Source organism: Macaca mulatta, chromosome 17 (genome assembly GCF_049350105.2).
Source record: "Macaca mulatta isolate MMU2019108-1 chromosome 17, T2T-MMU8v2.0, whole genome shotgun sequence".
Lineage (NCBI taxonomy): Eukaryota > Metazoa > Chordata > Mammalia > Primates > Cercopithecidae > Macaca > Macaca mulatta.
This window is the reverse complement of record NC_133422.1, coordinates 59,407,476-59,416,465: the sequence shown is the minus strand read 5'-3', so window position 1 is coordinate 59,416,465 and position 8,990 is coordinate 59,407,476. Positions and strand designations below refer to the sequence as shown.

The window sequence follows — 8,990 nt, the reverse complement described above, 5'->3', positions numbered from 1 at the left end:
GCTTCATAATTAAGCTTGATTCTCTTTTTGAGATTTTTATACAAAATCTGCAGTTTTCTGTCATGGGGGAACAAAGAAACTAGATCTTAGATACATTATATCAGTGATTAGCATGCATCCTTCAAAAATACAGTAAGAAGTCACTGGTTTATTATAAATCATCTCAGACCGGGTGAGGTGGCTCACTCCTGTAATCCCAACACGTTGGGAGGCCGAGGTGGGTGGATCACTAGGTCAGGGGTTCGAGACCAGTGTGACCAACATGTTGAAACCCCGTCTCTACTAAAAATACAAAAATTAGCTGGATGTGGTGGTGAGCGCCTGTAATCCCATCTACTTAGGAGGCTGAGACAGGAGAATTTATTGAACCCAGGAGGCGGAGGTTGCAGTGAGCCAAGATCACGCCACTGCACTCCATCCTGGGTGACAGAACAAGACTCTGTCTCAAAAAACAAACAAACAAACAAAATAAATAAATCATCTCAAAGCATGCTGATCAATTAAGCATCATGAAGCTAAATAGCAGAATATTTTAATTCCACATACAGATCTTTTTCATAGAAAACAAACTCATTTAAGGTGGAAAACGATTATATTCTTGTAATAAGAGAAAGCTCAGAAATCAGAGCTGTGAGAGTGAAACAGAAGAAAAGTAATGATTTAAAGGGGGTTAGGCATGATGTGATGAGAAGTGCATTTTATTTCTGTGGTATTTTTTTCTGAAACTTTATTCACTCCAGTTAATCATGAGAAAACAGCAAAAACCAAAACTGAAGGATATTCAACAAAATGTTTGATCAGTATAATTCAAAAGTGTCAAGCTTACAAAAACAAATAAATAAACAAAGAGTGAGAACTCACAACTGGAGAACACCAGAAAAAAATACAATATGGTATATAGTATATGGTATCATACATTAAATACTGAAACAGAAAAAAAAAGATATTAATGGTAAAACTGATAAAATCAGAATAAAGGCTGCAATTTGATTTAAGGGATCATACCAATGTGAATTTCTAAGTTGTGATAAGTGTTTCATAGCTGCTTATAATGTAAACCTTAGAGAAATATGAGTAAATGGTAAGAACTCACTATACAATTTTGCAACTATTCTGTAAATATCAAAATAATAATAAAGAGTAAATATTAGCAAAACAAATGAAAACAAGGGAGTAATACAAAGAGTGGAAAAAAATTAAAATGGAGCAAAGGGGACCAAACTACATAGACACAAATTAAAACTGCAATATTACCTAAATACTTCTTAAGGATATTAAGCTTTACATATGAAGATTATAGAAATTCATATCTACCTTGATTTTAACAACATAATGTGTGTATTAAGATTAATTTGGGTTGTTGTACATTTTCTGTATATTTCTGAATTTGCACATTGTCAGAATGAGTAAATGGCTTTACATTATAATTAACTCCTTGAGAAATTTCTTTACAGGAATAAAACAATATATTTTGCTATGTCATAGAATGGACAACTCAGTTATGCTTCAGGTTATCTTAGTAGGGAGTATGTGAGTGAGAGGGTAACAGATATGCAAATCACATCCTAGGATTAGACTTACTGGGAAGATCACATGGGATCAGAAATGGAAGTCAAAGTTTCTCTTATCAAATTTTGGTGACTCCAAAAGGACAGGAAAGACCAGAGAGAAGCGCTAAATGAGGACAATAAATTAGCAAAAAGGGATGTCCTACCGATTTCAATATTCAATGAGTCTATAAGAAGGACCTGAGCCACCGAGCCTGGACAAAATACTGGATTCTAATTAAAGAGTAGAGTGAGGAGGGGCACAGAGGACAGCCTCGGAGGGGAGGCCGCACTGCAAGCATCCCTGGAGGGAGAAAGTATGCACTGGATAGATGGCAGCAGGCGCTGCACGGGGAGCTGAGCACTGCTGGGAAGAATCCAGTGAGTGATGGCGTTTATATCTCCTGACGATGATGCACAGCCTTCAGTCAGGGACATTTAATACGCAGAACAACGGGTCCAGGCTGGAGCTGCGGGACTCAGAGGCGAAGCTTGAGTGGCTCAGGAAGGACGAAGAGTCACCCTTGAGAAAAGAGACAGCAGCACCGGCGTTGGCGGCCCCACTACTGCCACATCTGCCAGGAAACAATGCTGCTAGTGACATTCAAACTGTGCCCCGGGAGCTCCTACAGACACATGCGCAACATGAAGGGGCTGAGGCCACAGGCTGTGAGGAGCATCGGCCAGGAGCTGATCCGAAGGGCCCTGGGAGGCCCCCCTCCAAGCACGTGGGTTAACCAGATTCGGTGGTGGAGTTCTCTGCTTTGTTCGCTGCTGGAAGAGACTCTCTGGCCGGGCGCAGTGGCTCACGCCTGTAATACCAGCACGTTGGGAGGCCGAGGCGGGCGGATCACGAGGTTAGGAGTTCGAGAGCAGCCTGACCAACATGGTAAAACACCTAAAAATACAAAAATTAGCCAGGCGTGGTGGCGTGTGCCTGTAATCCCACCTACTCGGGAGGCTGAGGCAAGAGAATCTCTTGAACCTGGAAAAAGAAAAGAAAGAAAAAAAAAAAAAAAAAAGAAAGAAAGACAGAGAGACTCTCTACTGTGACCAGGAACTGACCTATCTCTGGCAGGGGGAAGAGGCCATGCAGAAGGCCTTGGGCATCCTTAGCCCTCAGCAACCAGGAGGGCTGGAAGAAGGACAGCCAGCAGGACAATGGGGACAAAGTGATGAGTAAAGTGGCTCCAGCTATGGGCAAGATGTTTCGGTTGCAAGTTGTGGTGGAGCCACCCATGGAGAGGCTCTACGAAGAGCTGGTGGAGTGCATGGAGGCAATGGGGGAGTGGAACCCCAATATCAAAGAGATTAAGATCCTGCAGAAGATCAGAAAAGACGCATTCATTACCCACGAGCTGCCTGTAAAGGCAGCGGGAAACCTGGTGGGGCCCCGCGACTTTGTGAGCATACACTGTGCCAAGCGTCGAGGCTCCACCTGTGTGCTGGCTGGCATGGCCACAGACTTCAGGAACATGCCCGAGCAGAAGGGTGTCATCGGGGGTAGCATGGTCCCACTTGCATGCTGCTTCACCTGGTGACTGGAAGTCCCTCCAAGACCAAACTTTCGTGATTGCTCAGCATCGACTTCAAGGGGTGGCTGCCCAAGAGCATCATCAACCAGGTCCTGTTCCAGACACAGGTGGATTTTGCCAACCACCTGAGCAAGCACCTGGAGTCACACCCTGCCTCTGAAGCCAGGTGTTGAAGGCCAGCCTGCTGTTCCCAAGTGTGCCCAGCTGCACTGGTATGCACGCTTATCAGGAGAATCCCTGCTGGAAGCCTACAAGTTTAAAGCCTCTGGCGACAGAGGAATAGTAGGTGAGGTTAGTGTTTAGAGCACAACACTAGGATTCAGATTGATAAAAGTTTTTAGTACCAAGAAAACATCGATGAGGCTCTTTGATTAAAAGGTAACTTCATTCACTGATTAGCTATGACATGAAGGTTAAGGCTCCTAAAATATTTGTAAAACTTTTTTTCTGGGCCCTTATGTGCCCACATAAAATCATCTTTAAAATGATAGTGGCTGATATGGGTGTGGTGGATGCTAGCTACAGGGCCTGAGAAGTCTTGCTTTATGGGCTGGAGAACGCCATGCCCTGCAGGCAGTGCATGTGCACAAGCAGAATCTCAGAGGGTCTCCAGCAGCCCTCTGCTCCTCCCAGTCGCTGCATGGCAACACCAGAGAACAAGCAGCATCCCACAGTGGGTACCTTCCAGAAATATAGTCCAAGCTTTCTCTATGCAAAAAGACAAAACTAATTAGTAAATAGATTTCCCTATTGCTTCCATAGGCACCAGTCAGAATAAAGAATCATAATCCACACACACATTCACACACACACACACACAAAAAAAAAAAAAAAAAAAAAACAAGGTCCTGAGTTCAGAAAATGAAGCCTGTAATCACACACTAAAATGAAAACAATGAATCATGTTAAACACTTAATAAATGTATTGCTTCCATAGCCTTGTGACATGGTTTGGCTATGTCCAATCTTGAATTCCTATGTGTTGTAGGAGGGGCCTGGTGGGAGGTAATTGAATCATGGGGGTGGGTCTTCCCATGCTGTTCTAGTATTAGTGAATAAACCTCACTAGATAGGAGGGTTTTAAAAATGGGAGTTTCCCTGCACAAGTCTTTTGCCTGCTGCCATCCATGTAAGATGTGATTTGCTCCTTCTTGCCTTCCACTATGATTGTGAAGCCTCCCTAGCCATGTGGAACTGCAAGTCCATTAAATTTCTTTCTTTTGTAAATTGCCCAGTCTTTGGTATGCCTTTATTAGCAGTGAGAAAGCAGACTAATAGACCTTGGGTTTTGTTATTTCAGTCCCTGCTCTTGCCCTTGGCTGCAAATCTAAAAAGGTCTTATGAGTTATGTGATTACTGTTAAGTAATGTAAGAATCTCACATCAATAATTAATAAGTCTATGTCAATGAAATAAATCAACACATACACACATGCATGTACACACACATGCATGCACACACACACATTTAGTTGGAAATAAATGTTCTTCCCCAGTTTATTCTACTATGTATTAGCCACCAGCAATCGCCATTGTTTCCAACACTTCCAAAATCTGAGGGAGAACAGAAATATGCCAAGAATACATGAAAAATATTTCTTTCTTTTTTCTTAATAAAAAAAAATTAGTTAATACAAGTAGAAGCACAGGTATAGGACACAATTGAAGATTTGGTGATCCACTGGCTCATTGATATCTCAAGAAACTCATTATCTTTATCTCTGTGCTGTACTATCTGAGGTGTCAGAGCAATTACTCTGAGTTATCAGACAGCAACCAGTAGCAGTCAAGTCTATATGCTGCCTTATATCCACTGGGAGATAATACATTTGTCTATGCTTCCGCAGCAGGCATTCTAAAATTCTTTTTGGCTCCCACTCTCACCTGAAACAACAGCTGTACCCAGAATAAATTTTTGTTAAATGGCCAAAGCCTACCAATGTTTACCAATAAAAGAAGGAAAGGGGTATACAATCAGTTCCGTCCGAGGAGAATGGAATTGATATTTAGTACTTTATCTGTCTTCAACATTTTTGTTGACCATGGATAATTTCTTCAATTCCCTGGACTTAGGGTACTTCATTTTTAAAAATTTAAAGATAGGATTAAGAAGCTTCTGAGATTTCTCAAGAGAATGTGATTCTGAAAACTTAGCTTCCGTGAATTTTAATATTTTAATAATTCAGCATTTCATATGATGTGATAGACATGGATCTAAAATCTGCAATTACTGATCATAAAATACAAACACTTTTTATCTCATGGAACATATATTCTAATGCAGGCAACAGGAATAAGTCAAATTTATAAGTTGCTAATAATAGACAACAACAAAGTATAAAAAGATACCACGAAATGCTGGAGAGAGATTTTGAAATATCACGTGGCCAAAGAAGCCTTCTCAAGAGATGATATGAGAACAAATACTAGGAATGTCATGGTAAGTTTAAGAAATTAGTGTCCATAGAGCAGACAGAAAGAGACATTATCATGCAGGTGATGATATCAAAGAAGTAAGGAGGATCAGACCTTTGAAAGTCCTTATAGGTCATTAAAAGGTTTATGGTAACAATTTAGATCTTGAGGAAAGCCTATTAGAAATAAAATGGACTGAAAAGAGTCCTTCTTTCTCCAATGTTCAGCAACAAGTTCAACCCTGTGCTTGCTGACGAGAAAGCAGCAGAAACTGGACAGCAGGGAAAGACATTTTATTACAACCCATGTTAATTGTGTTGCTAAAATTTCCTGCTGTTTATAATGCCTAAAAAACAATAAAATGGAATTTATATGCGACATTTTATATATACTCAATTAAGGACAATGATTTTGAAGCTGCTTTTGGTCAAAAGGTTGCAATAGCAATACAGAGTTCAAAAGATTTACCAAAAGTAAAATTCATGTTCCAGACACTGCTGCTATGTCCCTTGATTCACTTGGCATACCACAAATGTTTTCATCTCTAAAACGCAAAGCACAAATGCTGAGCAAGCTGGGTTTGTGAAATTTATGCCTCACAGTATCCTGATTAGCTGATGTGCAATATCCAAGGAAGATTTGGTTAATTCTATAGAGTAGATCCTCAAATAATATGATTTTATTTGACATTGTTTATTGTAATGTTGATGAGATTAAAAGTTGATTCCCAGAGTGCCACTGTCTGTGTGGAGTTTGTACATTCTCCCCATGTCTGCCTCTGCTTTCTCCAGGCACTATGGTTTCGTCCTATGTCCCAAAGGTGTACACATTAGGGTAACTGGTGTGCCTACATGGTCCCAGTAGGAGTGACTGTGTGTGTGTGTGTATTTGTGTACCCTGTGATGGGATAGTGTCCTGTCTAGGGCTGGAAGGCTGGTTTCCACCTTATCCATGAGATGCCAAGACAGGCTCTAGCCACCCCAGGCCTAGAATAAAGGGTAGGGGACAAATCATTATCAAGTAAAAATTTGCAAAGTCTACAATAACTACACAAAAGCAGGACAATAAATGATATGATACAAAAGTGCTCAGCTAGCTACCACATATGTTACTGTTTGTTTTTGAAACTTCAAAGAAAAATATTCTTAATAATCATACTTTCAAATAAAAATAAAATATGTTTCTCTATTTTTTTCAGCACACGTTGACTTTAATAGATTTTTCTTTCTGGTCACAATTTCCTTAGCATTTCCATTAACCAACAAAATATTTGTGATGTGTGTTCAGTATGCCCATTCTTAATACTTTTACTTTATTCTAGTCTGATTACTATTGTTGGATAAAATAATAATAAATCACAAATTATGATCACTTTTGTAAGCAAATTTCAGAGAAAACTGTTGAGATAGTAAATAGTAATACAGTACTGCTAAGAAGATTTTAGTTTCTGGCTCTCTTCAATGTGACTTTTTTTTTTTAATTCTGAAGTTTCTAAAGTAAATGTAGATTATCCTTCCAACTTCTTGTTCTTTTAGTTTATTAAAATTAGTTTTCTCCAATAATACTCTTTTCCACTATATGTTAGTATCTAGCTCTTATGGTCATTACAAAGGTCTTGATGTTATCAAGAATTTTATACACACACCATAATATTATTATCATGTGGTACATTCTCTGACAAATTATTGTCCTTTTAGCTCTAATCTTCAGGTGATTTGAATATAGCAATTCTTTTTCTTTTCTTGAGACGGAGTCTTGCTCTGTCGCCCAGGCTGGAGTGCAATGGCGCAATCTCAGATCACTGAAACCTCTGCCTCCCAGGTTCATGCGATTCTCCTGCGTCAGCCTCCCAAGTAGTTGGGATCACAGGCGCCTACAATTCTTTAACTTCACCTGGACCACTGATGTTTTCAACCTTTAAATCTCTCAAGTCTAGGTTTCCTTTTTATCTATTTTATATCTTATTTTCAATGATCATGATCACTCTGTCCTGTAGCAATTGGCTTTCCTTGCCCATATCTCACTCCTGCATTTGGTGAAATTTCAGAGATAGTTAGATGCAACTCTCTATCTCCTGTTCAGGCACTTATTCAGATGAATATGAAAAACAAAGGAGGCTTTACTCCTGTTAGATAATCATACTTGATAACCTTTATTTATTTGCTTATTCCCTCAGATGACTGTTACGTATGTTTTTCTTTTCCCTGAAACCTCCAATACCTCCTTAGCTGATCTGCATGCTCAGAGGATGATCTTATTTTCTAATTAACTGGGAAATTTTCAGTAATTTGAAAGAAAAATCTAGTAAACCACATTCATCCACCTACAAATATCTTTATTCATAAGCTCTGTCTTCCCACCTGCTCCTATCTAAAGACAATCCTTCCATTTATACAGCAAATATTATCTCCTTCCACCTACTTCATGTCATTTGTTAGCAATTATTCCCTCTCTTTCCTATATCATGCATTCTCCCTTCTCTACCATCCCCTCAGCATAAACAACCAATTATTTCTTCCATCTTGAAATCCCATCTTTGACACTTGTCTTCACAGATGCTACTCCACTTCTTTACTCCTCTTTATAGCAAGCATCTCAAAAATGTTGTCTGTATTCACTGTCTATTTTCTATTTAAAACCACTCCACTGTAATTGCTTTTGTTAAATTCAAATTACATCCAACATATTTCTAAACTTATTTTCAATTTTCAGTGTTCAATATAATCAGTATGCAACTTTTATCAGCAGGATATGATACAACTAATCCCTCTATCCTTCCCTGAACACATTACTCCTTTGGCTTTCATGATACCAAAAACTCAGTTTCCTTACTGTTTTACTAACCACTCAATCTCCATCTTTTCTTATAGTTCATTTTTCCCCTTTTTTGTTTCAATTTGAAGAGTTCCAGGGTTCAGGCTTTAGTTTCCTCCTTTTCAATAGCTATAATATTTTCCATTTGATAGTGTCTATTTTTCTGTCTTTTTATCTGCTATAGTTTGTTGCTCAGAATTATTTTCTGAATTCCAGACTCATATGTATATCACACTGCCTGCCTGACATTTCTATTTGAATGTCTAACAGAGATTTGAAGCTCTACAAGTCTAAAATTGAATTTCTGGTCTCCCCCATCAAACCTACTGTCTTCACAACTTTTTCTTTCTCAACCAATTGCATCTGCACCAATATAGTTGCCCTAAATAAAAATTCATGAAATTATTTTAGACAACCCACTTTTCTTATATCCCTATACTTGTTTAAAAATCTGTGATCTTTACCTTCAAAATATATAAAGAATCTGACCTACAATCTCCAAATGTCCTATCACAAACAGTGGCTGAACCAACAATGTCTTTAGCCTGGATTTTTGCAAGTCTTCCAAAAGGTTTCTCTACTTCAACTCTGAACTCTCTAGAATCCTTTCTTAATATAGCAGTTAGAAGGGTTAATTTAAAATAGAATTCAGATCATATCACTACTCTACTGAAAACTAT

At 38.9% G+C, this 8,990-nt stretch overlaps 1 pseudogene; it reads left to right on the top strand.

Moving 5' to 3' along the window:
- The first annotated feature begins 2,135 nt into the window (after positions 1 to 2,135).
- Positions 2,136 to 3,255, top strand: LOC106994296 (steroidogenic acute regulatory protein, mitochondrial-like; annotated as a pseudogene).
- The last annotated feature ends 5,735 nt before the right edge of the window (positions 3,256 to 8,990 follow it).